We start from the raw sequence: 18,089 nt of genomic DNA, 5'->3' as shown, positions 1-18,089 counted from the left end.
ACTTTTTACTGGAGAGTGCTATTTAGTTGATTCTTTTTGCAGATGATTTCTAGACAAATTCCTCAGGTCCACCAATTTATTTTAGAATTTTTGGTGTTCCAGATGTATACGTTTGATACAGATTACTACAGACTGTTCTGTTTTTGACAGATTCTGTTTTTCGTGTGTTGTTTGCTTATTTTGATGACTCTATGGCTAGTAAAATAGTTTATAAACCATAGAGAAGTTGGAATAAATTAGGTTTAACACAAATATAAATAAAGACTGATTCCATTACAGTACCATGAAGTGGTGTTTTGTTTTCTTTCGCTAACGGAGCTTACGAGTTTTGTGTTAAGTTTTGTGTTGTGAAGTTTTCAAGTTTTGGGTAAAGATTCGATGGACTATGGAATAAGGAGTGGCAAGATCCTAAGATTGGGGATGCCCAAGGCACCCCAAGGTAATATTCAAGGACAACCAAGAGCCTGAGCTTGGGGATGCCCCGGAAGGCATCCCCTCTTTCGTCTTCGTTCATCGGTAACTTTACTTGGGGCTATATTTTTATTCACCACATGATATGTGTTTTGCTTGGAGCGTCATTTTATTTTCTTTAGTTTTGCGTGATGTTTGAATAAAATACCAAGATCTGAAATTCTTAAATGTTAGAGAGTCTTCACATAGTTTTATAATTATTCGACTACTCATTGATCTTCACTTATATCTTTCAGAGTAGTTTGTCATTTGCTCTAGTGCTTCACTTATATCTTTTAGAGAAAAATGGTGGTTTTATTTTGAAGAAATATATGAACTATCATGCTTCACTTATATTATTTTGAGAGTCTTAAATAGCATGGTAATTTGCTTAATCCTAATATTATAGGTATTCAAGATTAGAAAAACTTTCTTATGAGTGTGTTGAATACTAAGAGAAGTTTGATGCTTGATCATTGTTTTGAGATATGGAGGTAGTGATATTAAAGTTGTGCTAGTTGAGTAGTTGTGAATTTGAGAAATACTTGTGTTGAAGTTTGCAAGTCCCGTAGCATGCACGTATGGTAAACGTTATGTAACAAATTTGAAGCATGAGGGGTTCTTTGATTGTCTTCCTTATGAGTGGCGGTCGGGGATGAGCGATGGTCTTTTCCTACCAATCTATCCCCCTAGGAGCATGCGCGTAGTGCTTGGTTTTTGATGACTTGTAGATTTTTGCAATAATTATATGAGTTCTTTATGACTAATGTTGAGTCCATGGATTATACGCACTCTCACCTTTTCACCATTGCTAGCCTCTTCGGTACCGTGCATTGCCCTTTCTCACATTGAGAGTTGGTGCAAACTTCGCCGGTACATCCAAATCCCGTTATATGATACGCTCTTTCACACATAAACCTCCTTATATCTTCCTCAAAACAGCCACCATACCTACCTATTATGGCATTTCCATAGCCATTCCGAGATATAATGCCATGCAACTTTCCACCATCCAGTTTATCATGACACGTTCATCATTGTCATATTGCTTCGCATGATCATGTAGTTGACATAGTATTTGTGGCAAATCCACCATTCATAATTCTTTCATACATGTCACTCTTGGTTCATTGCATATCCCGGTACACCGCCGGAGGCATTCATATAGAGTCATACTTTGTTCTAGTATCGAGTTGTAATCACTGAGTTGTAAATAAATAGAAGTGTGATGATCATCATTTTCTAGAGCATTGTCCCAAGTGAGGAATAAAAAAAAGAGAAGGCCCAAAAAATGAGAGAAAAAGAGAGAAGGGACAATGTTACTATCCTTTTACCACACTTGTGCTTCAAAGTAGCACCATAATCTTCATGATAGAGAGTCTCTTGTTTTGTCACTTTCATATACTAGTGGGAATTTTTCATTATAGAACTTGGCTTGTATATTCCAACAATGGGCCTCCTCAAGTGCCCTAGGTCTTTGTGAGCAAGCAAGTTGGATGCACACCCACTTAGTTTCTTTTGTTGAGCTTTCATATATTTATAGCTCTAGTGCATCCGTTGCATGGCAATCCCTACTCCTTGCATTAACATCAATCGATGGGCATCTCCATAGCTCATTGATTAGCCTCGTTGATGTGAGGCTTTCTCCTTTTTTGTCTTCTCCACATAACCCCCATCATCATATTCTATTCCACCCATAGTGCTATGTCCATGGCTCGCGCTCATGTATTGCGTGAATGTTGAAAATGTTTGAGATTACTAAAGTATGAAACAATTGCTTGGCTTGTCATCGGTGTTGTGCATGATGAGAGCATTCTTGTGTGACGAAAATGGAGCATGACTAAACTATATGATTTTGTAGGGATGAACTTTCTTTGGCCATGTTATTTTGAGAGGACATAATTGCTTAGTTAGTATGCTTGAAGTACTATTACTTTTATGTCAATATGAACTTTTATCTTGAATCTTTCGGATCTGAATATTCATACCACAATTAAGAAGAATTACATTGAAATTATGCCAAGTAGCATTCCACATCAAAAAATTTGTTTTTATCATTTACCTACTCCAGGACGAGCAGGAATTAAGCTTGGGGATGTTGATACGTCTCCAACGTATCTATAATTTTTGATTGTTCCATGCTATAATATTATCCGTTTTGGATGTTTATGGGCTTTATTAAACACTTTTATATTACTTTTGGGACTAACCTATTAACCCAGAGCCCAGTGCCAGTTCCTGTTTTTTCCCTTGTTTCAGTGTTTCAAAGAAAAGGAATATCAAACGGAGTCGAAACGGAATGAAATCTTCTGGAGAAGTTATCTTTGGAAGGAAAGCAACCCGGGAGACTTGGAGTCCACGTCAAGAAAGCAACGAGGGAGGCACGAGGCAGGGGGCGCGCCCACCCCCCTGGGCATGCCCTCCACCCTTGTGGGCCCCTCGTGGCTCCCCTGACGTACTTTCTTCCTCCTATATATATCCATATACCCTAAAACCTTCGAGGGGCAGAATAGATCGGGAGTTCCGCCGCCGCAAGCCTCTGTAGCCACCAAAAACCAATCGGGACCCTGTTCCGGCACCCTGCCGGAGGGGGGATCCCTCACCGGTGGCCATCTTCATCATCCTGACGCTCTCCATGACGAAAAGGGAGTAGTTCACGCTCGGGGCTGAGGGTATGTACCAGTAGCTATGTGTTTGATCTCTCTCTCTCTCTCGTGTTCTTGATTTGGCACGATCTTGATGTATCGCGAGCTTTGCTATTATAGTTGGATCTTATGTTGCTTCTACCCCTCTACTCTCTTGTAATGGAGTGAGTTTTCCCTTTGAAGTAATCTTATCGGATTGAGTCTTTAATGATTTGAGAACACTTGATGTATGTCTTGCCGTGCGTATCTGTGGTGACAATGGGATATCACGTGATTCACTTGATGTATGTTTTGGTGATCAACTTGCGGGTTCCGCCCATGAACCTATGCATAGGGGTTGGCACACGTTTTCGTCTTGACTCTCCGGTAGAAACTTTGGGGCACTCTTTGAAGTTCATTGTGTTGGTTGAATAGAGGAATCTGAGATTGTGTGATGCATATCGTATAATCATACCCACGGATACTTGAGGTGACATTGGAGTATCTAGGTGACATTAGGGTTTTGGTTGATATGTGTCTTAAGGTGTTATTCTAGTACGAACTCTTGAATAGATCGATCCGAAAGAATAACTTTGAGGTGGTTTCGTACCCTACCATAATCTCTTCGTTTGTTCTCCGCTATTAGTGACTTTGGAGTGACTCTTTGTTGCATGTTGAGGGATAGTTATTTGATCCAATTATGTTATTATTGTTGAGAGAACTTGCACTAGTGAAAGTATGAACCTTAGGCCTTGTTCCTAGAATTGCAATACCGTTTGTGCTCACTTTTATCATTAGTTACCTTGCTGTTTTTATATTTTCAGATTACAAAAACCTATATCTACTATCCATATTGCACTTGTATCACCATCTCTTCGCCGAATAGTGCACCTATACAATTTACCATTGTATTGGGTGTGTTGGGGACACAAGAGACTCTTTTTTATTTGGTTGCAGGGTTGCTTGAGAGAGACAATCTTCATCCTACGCCTCTCACGGATTGATAAACCTTAGGTCATCCACTTGAGAGAAATTTGCTACTGTCCTACAAACCTCTACACTTGGAGGCCCAACAACGTCTACAAGAAGAAGGTTGCCTAGTAGACATCAAGGGACGCTTGATATTCACTGCCTTAATAAGAAGATAAGGATCCACCTTTTCACCCCGCGCCTTCTTCCTCCTCAGCCCATCTGTCCTCGAGCTCCAGCGCCCAAGTTCCAAACTTTCCCCTTGCCACCAACCACTCTAGCAATGTCCGGATCTGGCTTGCAAGGCAAGTGGATGGCCTCCTCCGTGACGGAGATGGACATCAAGGAGCTTCGGGAGGCGAGGTATTTGACAACGAAGATTAAACACAGACACCCTGCCAAAGAGCAAGTCATCCCCACTCCAGAGCCCGGCGAGAGGGTTGTATTCATCCCTCACTTTCTCCGTGGACTTGGGTTTTCCCTACATCCCTTTGTCCGAGGCCTCATGTTCTTACGGGCTAGATTTTCACGATCTGGCCCCGAACTCCTTCCTCCACATCTCGGCATTTATCATCGTGTGTGAGGCATTCCTCCGCATCCCTCTACACTTCGGCCTGTGGCTCAAGATTTTCAATGTGAAGCCGAAGGTGGTCGACGGGCAACACGCAGATTGCGGCGGTGCCATGGTGAGCAAGCTTACCAAAGTTACCTGGCCCAAAGGGGCCTTTGTGGACACCGTCAAGATATGGCAGCAAGAGTTTTACATCACTGAACCCCGCGGCACCAAGTGGGCAGCCGCCCCTGCGTTTAGATCCGGACCCCCTCCGCGGCTTGCATCCTGGACCAACAAGGGTCTGGATTGGGGATCATCCGACGAGGTGTTGATGCTGAAGAAGCGCATCAAAAATATCATAGAGAAGAACTCCAGCCTCACCGACGTGATACAGGTGATGCTCATCCACTGGTCCCTTCCCTGCCAATGCCGGCCTCTCCGCATGTGGGAGTTCAATCCAGAAGGGCCACGAACCCTGAAGCGATTCTTCAGCACGACGCACGAAGCAATCTAGAAGCTACTTTTCAAGACCCACAAGTCGTGGCCAGAGACATCCGGGGACATCGGCCTCGACTGCAATCATCCAGCCTCCCCAGTAAGTGCTATCTTTCCGAACATAACATAGTTCATTAACCGAAAGAGGGGGTGTACTGAGAATTCCATCGTGTAAAACAGAGCTGGACGAAGAAGGCAGAATGGATCAGATGTCCAGCTCCATTGCCCGAAAACCCAGCAGATCCTCTTCTAATGTAGATGCTGGTCCCGGCGCCCTATCAAGCGCCGGAGAAAAAGGTCCAGAAGAAGAACAAGGGAGCCAAAGATGGCCCCCGCCGCAAAGGTACTCCAGACGCGGTGTCCAGAGAGGCCAATACTCACTCCTCTGAGGAAGATGAAGACGAACATGAGGAGGTGGCAGAAAGCAATCCGTCCCCGAAGGGGATGAAGATGAAGAGGGTGGCCTCCGAAGACCCCGAGGCGGGGGCGTCTAAAAGGGGAAAATTATCCCTCCAAGACGGCTCGGATTCGGACGCCGAAGCCATCCCCGAGTGGCGCCCCAGGCCGAAGCCCCTCACCGAATCGTAAGTATCCAAGGATGCCTTACATAAGTTCGGTCTTTATAATTACGGTCCTAACACATTATATGGTGCAGTCCGGCCCGCGATGTCCCCCAACAATCATCGGAGGGGAATTCTTTAGATTCGGGGATGATGGAGAGTGAGTCGCCTCCTCGAGCCTCCTCGCCAACCGCTACGAACGACACCGAAGTGTTGTCCTACAGGGCCTCTCCAGGGCGCGGAGAGGTACAGGAGGCCGCCAAAATGGCGCCAGAGGGTAATGCCTTGGCTTCCGAGAACATGGGAGTGCAATCCCCATGAAGACCGACGGCGGGGGCCTTGATTAGTTCGGCCCCGAGCAGAACCTCGTTCCGGAAACCCAAATGGTTCCGGAACCGAATACGCGACCCCCCTCAAGTGAGGGGGTGTCAATTCCTGCGGCAACCTCCACTAGTTCGGAGGTGCCGAACACCCTGATGGAGGCACTGCAACATGCTTCCATGTCGGAGGAGCACCGCACCCTAATGGGTGTCCTGGTTGAAAAGGTTCAGTCTGTCAAGAACGGACTGAACGAGGCCTTCACTAGCCTGCAAACAGGCTTCGAGGTATGCAATGTAATATTCCTGATCGCTTTACATATGAAAAGATGCCTGTGTATAGCTAGTAGCCCCTGAGACTCTGATCGTCCTTTTAGCTAAAAAAAAGGGGGGGACAGATGATACAAAATTGTCGCAGGAGATAATATACTTGTATACGTTGAAATGTAGGCTTCACTGTTAGCGGCGACCGCTCAGGCCGCCGAAGTATCTGAACTTAAACGGAAGCTCGGGCTAGCCGATGAGGATCTAGTCCATATCAACAAGATATTGGACGAGGCGCAAGGTATGCTTTAGAACACTTTGTTTATGCCTGTATTAATATGCAGATTTTGTGTCAAAGCTCATGCGCTGCTATGTGTATGATTGCAGGCAGCACGGCTGCCGTTGAGTCCCTTCAGGGTGAACTTACTCAGGCCAAGGAGCAGGCAAGGGTGAACAAGGCAGCCGCTGATAAAGCGGCCGAGGACTTGGAGTTCGAACGGGTTGTCTGCTGCTAGTACGAGGAGCGGGTGACCGAAGTAGAGCAGGCGCTTAAGGACGCCGCCAATAAGTACAAGTCCCTAGCCAGGTGACCGACCTTGCCCAGGCCCTTAAAGAGGCCGAGGAATCACGGGCCGAATCCCGGGTGGCTTGCGAGGAGATTGAGCAAGCCGGACAAATAGCTACCGGTAAGCACTTTCTTCATAGTAAATTCGGCAATCAGTCGTATGTTTTACTCACGCAACTATGGGGTGCTCCAGATGTTTTTGTGGATCTTCCGAAGAGTGCTCCAGACGCCGTGCAGTTCTTCTAGGCCCAGGAGGGGCATGCGACAGAGAAGCAATTTTGGTGCCAGTTCGTGGCACGGGAACACCCCGCACTGCTGAATGATCAGATGGCGGAGTGGGGCCGAGCTGCATAGGATGTCCAGATCGGCCATGAGGGACGTCATAGTCCGGCTGTGGCCAACCGAACCCATTCCGAGCAGTTATTTTGGCCTAGTGCAGCGATTTGTCGACGCACTGCCCCGTATGGACGCGGTCAAGCGGTCATCATGTATAGAAGGTGCGTGCCTGGCCTTTGCCCGTGTCAAGATGCACTCAGCCAAAATGAAGGCCGTCAGCGTGGCCGTTGAAGGTCCGCCCAGAGACAAGGTCCACCGTATGCCGGAGCGCTATTTTGAGGACATCCTGGAAGGGGCCCGCTTGATAGAGGGTAAGTGCTCAAAGGACATCTTGTTCGAGTGAATGTATCCGGACTGTCCGGACGTTGTATTATAAACCAAGGCTGTGTAATATATTTATGTTATTTGCCTTTAAACGGGTTCATCCTCCTGTGCGGCTGTTTTTATCTTTGAGAGTTTGCCAGTCGTCGTCTTCAGCCCCCACGTAGATACTACGGGGGTGTTCGGGGTAGCACATAGCCACACTTGACCCAGCGTCTTGGTCCGTAAAGGAGGTGTCAGTGCGGCGAACCAGACAATCGGACTATGCGGCTTTATCACTCTCACTTAGCCATAGGAGATTGACAATGGGACTGTAAGATAGCCCCTGGTGCACATGAGGCTATCTGAACTAGGATGCCTTAAGCGCGTGACTGGGAAAAGCCAGTCCTTCGTGTAAGACAGAAGAAATCACTAGAGATTTAATAGGTCGCCGAATTGCTGACCATCTCTCGCCGCATCACGACAGTCAGTTTTCGGCTTTCTCTACTGAGGTGCTTGACCGGGCCAGCCGGAAATGCAATTGCAGTAGTTCTCCCTTTACTACATTAGCCGAGAACGGAACATAAGGTAGCAAGCACAGGAGCCGGGCAACCCAACAATTGACCAAAGACATGATTCAGAGCCGATGCATATAATGCAGTATTCGGGACGCCGAAGTATACTCTGAGAGTGTTCGGACTTTCTATTGCTGAAGATATATATGGCTTGAATAGAGCACGTGGCGATTGAAGTCGTACCAAGGTGTATACGCCAATTTGGACGTGAAGCGGGAAAACAGATTAAAAAATAAGCTAGTACCAAACAGGGTTGGCCGAAACTTTTTTCCATTATAGTCTAATTCGTACATCAAAACGTATTTTTACAGAAGATGCAATAAGCATCACAGCTATTTTACATGCCGAGGGCAAGGGAAAGTTGTATACATGTCCTAAAATTGAAAAGATGATCTTGAAGATCCTTTGGACACGCTGCCGCATGTTTGCGCCGCTTTTCGCCTTGGTGTATGATCCTTTGAGAGGATCAACAATCGAGTATGCACAAGGGGCCTAGAAGGAGGCCCTTGTTACCACTAGAAATTGAGGGGGGTTGTAAAGACCCTGAAAAATAAAAACAAGAAGAAAAAGGTGGATCAATATGGAGGTCCGGATAGGGTCGAGTTGTACCGTGGACCTTATGTTTAGCATGCCTCCGTCCTTGCCCATGGTATTTTTAACGCGTAATTATGTACGCGCGGCACATATGCCGCTATCGGGCTGGGGCATTGACGGAGGCCGAATTGCTAATCTAGCTCTGGATGAGCCGGACTGTCGGTCTGCAGGGTAGACCGGACACGTTTAACAGTGTCCGGAGACTTGACTGCCAGTGTAGTATTCGGCTTAGCGAGGCTACCCTGCACCTCGGCTGCGAGGGCTGCGGTATGCTCCTCTATGTGGAGGGAGCGCTCCATGTTTCCATTGACTGTTATAACGCCACGTGGTCCAGGCATCTTGAGCTTTAGATAAGCATAGTGTGGGACTGCATCGAAACGGGTGAAAGCGGTTCGTCCGAGTAGCGCGTGATAGCCACTGCGGAACGGGGCGATGTCGAAGATCAGGTCTTTGCTCCAGAAGTTATCTGGTGAGCCGAAGACAACTTCCAGCATTATGGATCCTGTGCAACAGGCCTCTACTCCGGGTATTACACCTTTAAAGGTGGTAGTGGGCTTGATTCTTGATGATCAATGCCCATTTTACAGACGGTGTCCTGATAAAGCAGATTAAGACTGCTGCCGCCGTCCATAAGGACTCGCGTGAGGTGGAATCCGTCAATAATTGGATCAAGGACCAATGCAGCCGAACCTCCATGAAGGATACTGGCCGGATGGTCTCTGCGATCGAAGGTGATCGGACAAGCTGACCACGGATTAAATTTTGGGGTGACTGGCTCTATGGCGTAGACGTCCCTTAGCGCGTGCTTGCGCTCCCGCTTAGGGATATGAGTAACGTAGATCATTTTCACCGTTTTGACCTCGGGGGGAAATTTCTTCTGTCCCCCTGTGTTCGGTGGGCGAGGCTCTTCATCGTCGTCCTCGCTTGGTGGCCCTTTCTCCTTGTGTTCGGCGTTGAGCTTGCCGGCATGTTTAAAGACCCATCAGTTTCTGTTGGCATGACTGGCAGGCTTACCGGGGGTGCCATGAATCTGGCAAGGCCGATCGAGTATTCTGTCCAAACTAGATGGACCATCTCTGTTTCCTTTGAATGGCTTCTTCCGTTGACCGGATTTAGAGCCACTGAATCCGGCGTTGACCGCTGTGTCTTCGGTACCTTCGTTATTGTTTCGACGCTTATGCTTGTTGCATCGTGGCTTGCCATTGCCGTCCCTGGCTTCGGAGGTGCCAGGGTCGCTGGTGCTATTGCTTCTACGGGCTAGCCAGCTATCTTCTCCCGTGCAAAAGCGGGTCATGGACTTTGGCTTTTCTTGGCCGAGGTGTCGGGCAAGCCACCCATCTCGGACACTGTGTTTAAATGCCGCGAGGGCTTCGGTGTCCGGACAGTCCACAATTTGGTTCTTTTTAATTAAGAATATGGTCCAGAGTTTCTGGGCTGATTCTTCGGCTTCCTAGACTATGTGACTAAGGTCAACGGCGTCTGGGGGCCGAACATACGTACCTTGGAAGTTGTCTCTAAAGGCATCTTTCAAGTCTTCCCAGCTGCCAATAGAGTTCTCTGGGATGCTGTTTAACTAGTCCCGAGCAGGTCCCTTTAATTTGAGCGAGAGGTATTTGATGGCATGGAGATCATCACCGCGTGCCATGTGGATATGGAGAAGAAAATCTTCGATCCATACTGCGGGATCTGTCGTACCATCGTATGATTCGATGTTGACGGTTTAAACCCTTCTGGGAACTGATGTTCCATCACTTCGTCGGTGAAGCATAGGGGGTGTGTGGCGCCTCTGTACCGGGCGATGTCGCGGCGTAGTTCGGATGAAGGCCGTATGCGGTTTTTGGCCCGGGTGAGGTTGTGCCTGTCACGCCAGGTCTAATGGCCGTCCTCTCACGTTGGAGCACGCCCCCTCGATCCATAGATTGATCTTGTCTGACTGGCTCTATAGTCCAGGTCCTTGCGTAGGTCGTAGGCATAGCCCGGGGCCGCTGCCTCCTTGCCTCGACGGCGGGGTGGTGCGGGCTGGTGTTCGGCATGAGTAGCCGGTCTGTCCCACGCGTCCACGTGGTGGTCGGTCAGGCTCGTCAGCAGTTTTGTGCTTTGGTGGTATTGGCTCAAGGGCCTCGTCGTCAAATTGTGGTAGTAGCATGCGCTTCGGGTAACTCTTAGTTGGGCGTTCGAGGCCGTATTCCTCGGCTGCCAGGACATTGGTCCATCTGTCATTGAGTAAATCCTGATCGGCTTGAAGCTGCTGCTGCTTCTTTTTCAGGCTTCTTGCAGTGGCGATTAGCCGGCGCTTAAAGCGCTCTGGTTCGAGTGGTTCCTCCGACACAATGAAATCTTCATCGCCGAGGCTCACATCCTCTTCGAAGACCGATAGGTAGTTACTATCCTCCGAGCCCTCGTTCCCGACAGGATCGTCGGGGTTAACTTGTCCATCCTCCCAATCGTCCTGTTCGGATGTTGGCTTGATAGGGGCTTCGGGGTCTTCGGCATTCTCCGGAGTGTTATTTTCTCCGGTGTCGGTATTGTTGTCTTTGTCGCGACGCGATTTTGAGCGGCGCCGCTGACGTCGACGCTTCGGAAGTGCTTCAGCAGGCTTGTCCTCAACAAGATCCTTCTTGTCGTAATCCTCTTTGGGTGTGCCCACCATGTACATGTCGTATGTGCAGGTGGCCGTCCAATGTCCGGTAAACGGAGGGTCTTGGCCTTGTTCGTCTCCGGCATCGTCGTCCATACTGTCGATGTCTTCGGAGGCATAGTCCAGCGTGTCGGTTATTTCTTCGACAGTGGCTATGAAGTGGGTGGTGGGTGGGACGTAAAATTCCCCGCTCTCAGCCCTTAGTCCTGGCTAGGCATAATTCGGAAGCGATTCCTCTGTAATGGCGAGGGATCGCATTAAGTCCAGAGCCTCGTTTAGGAGCGAGGTTTGGACAGAGAAGCGAGAGTCCGCCGGGCTGGCCGGGGTGGGAGCCTCCTGGCCGCCCGCTCGACGTGGACCTCGAGAGTTCGGATTTAGAGTCTGAGGGAGAGTCCGACACTCTAGCAACAAGGGGAGCTCGGTTCGTCCTTGGGTTTGCCAATGACACCGTCCCCTCCAGATCTCCAGTAGCATGTTCCATAATTGCAGGTAGTCCGGCGGGCTCTAAACTCCCGTTTTCGGACCTGGCAGTCTGCTATGGATTTAAGGCCAGAGCGGCGGTCCTGGCCGCGAATCCTTCGAAGATCAAGTCTCCTCGGATATCGGCGACATAGTTTAGGTTCCCGAAACTGATCCGATGACCAGGGGCATAGCTGTCGATCTGCTCAAGGTGGCCAATCGAGTTGGCACGCAGTGCGAAGCCGCCAAATACGAAAATTTGGCCGGGGGGAATCTCCCCCGAAACAGCATCATTGTAGATGATCGAACGACCCATCGAACCTTCTGTCGACAGCACAGAGGAACTCTCAATGAAAGCGCCAGTGTCGGTGTCAAAACCGGCCGATCTCGGGTAGGGGGTCCCGAACTGTGCGTCTGAGGATCGAAGGTAACAGGAGGCAGGGGCACGATGTTTACCCAGGTTCGGGCCCTCCTAATGGAGGTAATACCCTACTTCCTGCTTGATTGACTTTGATGAGTATTGGGGTTACAAGAGTTGATCTACCTCGAGATCGTAATGGCTAAACCCTAGATGTCTAGCTTGTATGATTGTGATTGCCTCTACGGACTAAACCCTCCGGTTTATATAGACACCGGAGGGGCCTAGGGTTATACAAAGTCGGTTTACAGAGAAAGGAATCTTGATATCCGAACGCCAAGCGTGCCATCCACGCAAAGGAGAGTCCCATCCGGACACGGGGGAAGCCTTCTTTCTTGTTTCTTCACGTCCCACCAGTCCAGCCCATGTCACATAGCCCGGACGCCCGGGGACCCCCTAATCCAGGACTCCCTCACCCCGGCTCAGAGAAACCGGAACGCCCTGTATTCCATCCTAGAGATCAAGGTGAAGTCTTCCAGAATACGGCACTGCTTAGCATAGAAAAAACCAACTCTCTATTACAACACGAATATGAATACAAGGTCTCCAATATTACAATGAATAACACCTGCACGGCGACGCTATGCCAACCATAGTTGCTCTATGCAAGCAACATAACAACTGGGGGCAGCGGAACCTCTACTGTCAGCGGAACAACGAACGACGATGATGGACTCCAATCCGCGGGGACTCTGGTTGGAATGTTTATCCTAGCTCGCGAACACAGGAACCACACCAAACAAGCAAGCAATCCAGGCACGACCTGCAAACTGGCATGGCACGCTAGGTTAGTACATTGAATGTACTTGCAAGCTCACAATTAACCAAAACCAGTCAAGACAAAAAACAACATGGCATTAGAAGGTTAAAGCAATCATGAACATGATTCATGGCATACACAAACTGAACATGATAAATCTAAAACAACATTAGCATGCCATGAGCATATGAACATGATGGTACTACATTCAATAGGTAAACCATATCATGCACCAATTTACTCTTCTTCGGTGGTACCTCGTAACCATCTCATGCATCAACTTACCAACATCGGTATCCATGATACCTCCATGATCATCTCGCGATCACATAAATATCAACCAACTTCGGTATCTATGATACCACCGTGATCATCTCGCGATCACATAAATATCAACCAACCAACTTCGGTATCCATGATACCTCCATGATCCTCTCTCGATCACAACCAATCTCTTTCTCATCATCGAACCGGGATTATTATTAATCAAGTTATTATTAGAGTTGGCTCATAGTGTGACCGACTACGAACTGGGCCCATATACGCGGGCGCGGCTATCGATAGGTTTACATACACACTCTACAGAGGTTAGTACACTGTACCCACACCACGGAATCCATGGCCTCGCACTCCCATTCGGGTGGACCAACAACATTCCGACAAAACCGATCTATTGCCATCACACCCTCCCAGCCACTCTGACAAACTCCCCTTTGGGCTAAGTCCTGGGTGGCCCTGATGTCAACTCGTGACATCCGCCACCTACGTGGCCGGCCACCATCGTGGCAAAACATAAACGGTCCCAAACGGGGACAAGCATCCTTACAACAACAACGGGCACACAAGGCTTATGTTCGCCTACCTGATCAGGGTAGCGCGCGCCCATAAACTTCCCTCTTTCGAGGCACCGGCGAGAGGCATGACAATAGACCGCATTAAGGCCTTCCCATATAAGGCAAATGTGGTTGCACTGGTCAGCTCGATTTGGTGGCACCATGACTCAACCAACGGTTGTTCAAGTTCATTATTATTCGGTTAAACTTGAATGCAATGAGCTGAGCCATAATAAAATAACATGATGCAACTACAATGCATGAGCATGATATCAACATAAGCATGGAGGTGCAACATGATCATCGAGCATAACCACAATGAAGCATTTAACCACATGAGCATGGCATACTGACGAGCATAAGCATAACATTACACATGAGCATAGCATGACTACTAGCATCATAAATAAATACCATGCAAGAATATGACAATAATACTACCAAGTAAGCATGTAACCAACTTGATGCAACGGAACATACATAGCAACGATACTTGATAACAGACGGTAAGCATGCATCAGAATGAACATCACTACTACCAGCATGTACTACTACTACTACTACTACTACTACTACTACTACTACTACTACTACTACTACTACCAAGAATAACATGAGAAAATAATACTAGCAAGTAGTACAAGATAACAAGATGCATCGAAACATAGCATGAAGGTGAACATGAATCCACGAGCATAACCGAAACAACGACAGTAGTAGCAAATAAGCAGGCAGATAACGGGCAAACGTTTATTAAATATTCAAGTAGAAACCATGGCTAGTGCATGGCTATCATGCAAGTGGCTATTGTGGCTTGCCTGGGGGTGACGGAGATTCCGGGAAGAAGTGCGGTGAAGCCGCAGAACGATTTGCGGGACGTTCTTCTCTCTCGAAACGGGCTGATTAGAAGCAAGGGAAAAATGGTCATTTTCACTGTGGGACCACCTAGTGAAAATGTTACCAACAGAAAGATCTCGACGAGACGAAGAAGTGAGCGTTGGTTTCACCTCAATCAGAGTTACGGTTGCGGAGATACGAAGGGTGGAAGAACAGGGACTAATCTGTGAATATTTTTATCACTAACGGGTCCCTGAGAGGAAAAACCGAAAGCGCCTTTGGGCAGGATACGCTTTTCCATAGAGAAAGCATATTTTCAGCCGCAACAGACACAGAATACGCTTTCCAACTTAGAAAACATGTTCTAGGAAAACTGTCTCCACCTAAAACACATGGACCCAGGGGGGAGTCACTTACGCGTGGGTCCCGCAGGCAGGGGGGGGGGGGGGGGGCGACCGGGGCGTCTTTTTCCTCTGGCTCGCCCTGTTCTCCGGTGAGCAGAGGAGGAGAACAGAGGATAGGAGGGGCGAGGGGGCCGGCCGGCCCAGGCCAGCTCCGGCCCGACCGAGGGCACCAATGCGTGCGCGGGGCCGCGCCGCACCCGTTCAGGGGTGAAGGAAGCGCCGAGGAAGCGCGGGGAGGAGGGGAGGTGCGGCGCCAGGAGGAGGACAGAGAGGTGGGGCGGCGGTGGTGCTCGGCGCCGCGGTGCGCTCCGGCGAGGGCAGAGAGGGTGCGGCGGATCGCAAAAAGGAGGGGGAGTCGGTGCATGTGGTGGAACAGCGAGGGGAGGCTCGGTTTGGCCGGGGTAGCTCGAACTCCGACGACCACCGAGGATGAACGGCGAACTCCGGCGAGATGTGGTTGCTCCGGTGAGCAAATGAGGTGAGGGAGGAGTGAGTGGGGTGCGGAGGACCTCAGGGGCGCTTAAATAGGCCGCGGGGAAAGCTCTAGAGCATCACGGGCGAGCTCGAGCAGTGCTCCAATGGAGGACAGGGGCTGGACGCGGCACGGGGATGGCGTTTGCGGCCGAACAGCGACGAAACAGGAGGGGGGCCGGGCATGGGACGATGCAGTCGAGCACGGGGGAGCTCCTGGACAATGCTGGACGTCGAGACGACGAGGGAGAGGACGAGCACAGCGGCCGGAACGAGCCAGAGCTCGCAATTAGCATGACACAAGCGTGATCACCGCGTGCACTGGTGCAAGCGGCGAGTTTTGGCCGGGTCGACCATGTCCAGTAGATGGACCTTGCTACCCTTACTACAAACGAAAAAAATAATTCGGTCCAGGGGAAAGAAGAGATTGGCAGGAGGCTCCAAAACATTTCAGCAGCAAAATGTTTGTGCTAAGCAAAGGGGGCCTAGACTTAGCCACTAAGGAATGGGTTTGTCTGGTGATGATCACATGCTAAGATGATGTTGATCACCAAAAATCAGCTTAAGAGGAGGGGTTTAGAGGGTACTTGCTGTAGAAACCACCAGACTGGACAGAAATGGAAATGAAGAAGTAGCACTCACATAGTTGATAGGATTGAGCTGAAAATGGTCATGGTCCAATGTTTTGAAGATATGAAGATGCTCAAAAAGTTTCCTACCATTTGGATTTGCCAAACTAGCACTTGCTTCATATAGCATCTGTTTGGACAGAAACTTGAAAAAATTGCACAGGGAAAATGGATTAATGAATTGAGCCAAAACTTGGTGGATAGAGTTGATATGGATAGGAGAATGTCCTGTTAAATTTTAAACTTAAATGAAGTAATATAAAATATGGTTGCTTCACAAACTGAAAAATCTGACCATGAACCAAGATTTGGAGCTGGGCTCACATAGATGAGTTACATGAGCTCAAATTTGGTGGAGAGTCATTATTTGATCAAATGAAGGACCTTGAAAATTTTCAACTAATTTCACTACAAAAAAATACACTTCCGTGATGATACATGTTTGTCACAGTAGGTCACGTTATCTGTCATGCCTGTAGATCCATGGCAATTTTATGACAGAATCAAGATAGTCATACATGTGCTGTCGTAGAAGTGTTCCATGACATTACCAAAATTATCATCACAGAAGTGTCCACTTCCATGCCGATAAATCGCGCGTCATAGAAGTGCTTTAGTCAAGGGTAACCGACACCTGGCATCGACCGTAACCGCTCGCCGTTAAGCTATCGGGTCCGATTTTGGATCCGATAACCCGTTAACAGCCGGGACCAATGGGGATTTTCCACGTGTAAAATTCTCATTGGCCGACGGAACCATGTGTCAGCTTCTCGTTGGGATAGATGTCATCTACTCATTGGACAGGAGGCGGCTATGATATCTCGACATGTGGCACGGCCCAATAGAGGCCCATTCCGGTGAAAAGGCCGGCCCAGCTAAAGGCCCACCATGTGTTTTAAGACACTAGTGGGCTGGCCCGCTAACAACCTGCCATGTTTTGGGTCAAATTGAGGCCCATATCAGATCAGGCCCGTTCACAGCCTGCCGAGTTTTGGGCCAAATTACGGCCCATATCGGATCACGCCCGTTAATAGGCCACTGTACCTTTGGGCCCATTCTAAGATAGGTTTGTATTTCAGCCTGTTAAATGCCCGTTTACCAGTTCGGCCCGATAATAGTTTTGGCCTGTTAGCGGCCCGTGGAGTATCTGGGATGTTGTCGGCCCGGTTGGCCATTTAACGGCTGGGCTATTTCTTGTCCGAACTAACTTTAGGCCTCTTAATGGCCCGTAGTCTTCGTGGATAAATTTCAGCCCAACTGGCCTATCGGCCTGTTAATGGCCCGTGTAACAGTTGGGCCTAATTACAGCCCGCGTTGAATCCGGCCTGCTTACAGCCCATCTGATAATGGCCCGTGACACTTTTGGTCCTATGGCCCGCGTGGATACCGACCTACTTAAAGCCCAAAATTTTATTGGGCCAAACAGGCCGAGATATATTTTGGCATGTTAACTGCTCGCCCTATTTGGGCCCAACATGGGCCTTAGGCAGTTTCGGCCTGTATTTGCCCGTGAATTTTTTGGCTCAATGCTAGCCCAATCTAGGTTTTAGCCTGTTAAAAGCCCATGGTATTCTCTGGCCCAGCTGGCCAGAACTTTACTCGGCTTGTTTAAGGCGGGAAACTACTATAGGTTTAGACCTGCTAATGGCCCAAGATGATTATAGGCCCATGTTTTGGCCCATATGAGTAACGGGCCGGCCTGAAGACCGACAACACTGAGATCCACTGAACCTTCTGGCCTAAATTACAGCATACCGACCAAAGAATAAACCTAGACTATACAATAAAGAAATTACGGCATATTACATCCACTGGGAATCAAAGTTCACTACCGGTGATAATAAAGCGCAACATGACCGCGGATTACATACACTGGGCATCAAAGGTCGCCACCAGTGCATATAAACGCGCCGACAAAAGAATATACAAAACTGAGAGCACTTCAGAAGGCACAAGGCCTGGCAAGGTCGGACCCCGCAAGCAGCCGAACAAGCTGATGAGACCTTAGTTGTGTCGAGGATAGATGCTTCATCCCTAG

At 48.6% G+C, this 18,089-nt stretch overlaps 1 long non-coding RNA gene across 1 annotated transcript; it reads right to left on the bottom strand.

Moving 5' to 3' along the window:
* Window positions 1-12,590: 12,590 nt before the first annotated feature.
* Window positions 12,591-14,872, bottom strand: LOC141021010 (uncharacterized). The gene is made up of 2 exons (XR_012181011.1): window positions 14,718-14,872; window positions 12,591-14,609 (listed from the first exon to the last, which is right to left on the bottom strand). It is a non-coding gene; the product is annotated as an uncharacterized lncRNA (long non-coding RNA).
* Window positions 14,873-18,089: the final 3,217 nt, after the last annotated feature.

Source organism: Aegilops tauschii, chromosome 3 (assembly GCF_002575655.3).
Source record: "Aegilops tauschii subsp. strangulata cultivar AL8/78 chromosome 3, Aet v6.0, whole genome shotgun sequence".
NCBI classification, from domain to species: Eukaryota; Viridiplantae; Streptophyta; class Magnoliopsida; order Poales; family Poaceae; genus Aegilops; species Aegilops tauschii.
This window is presented reverse-complemented; position numbering and strand designations above follow the sequence as displayed.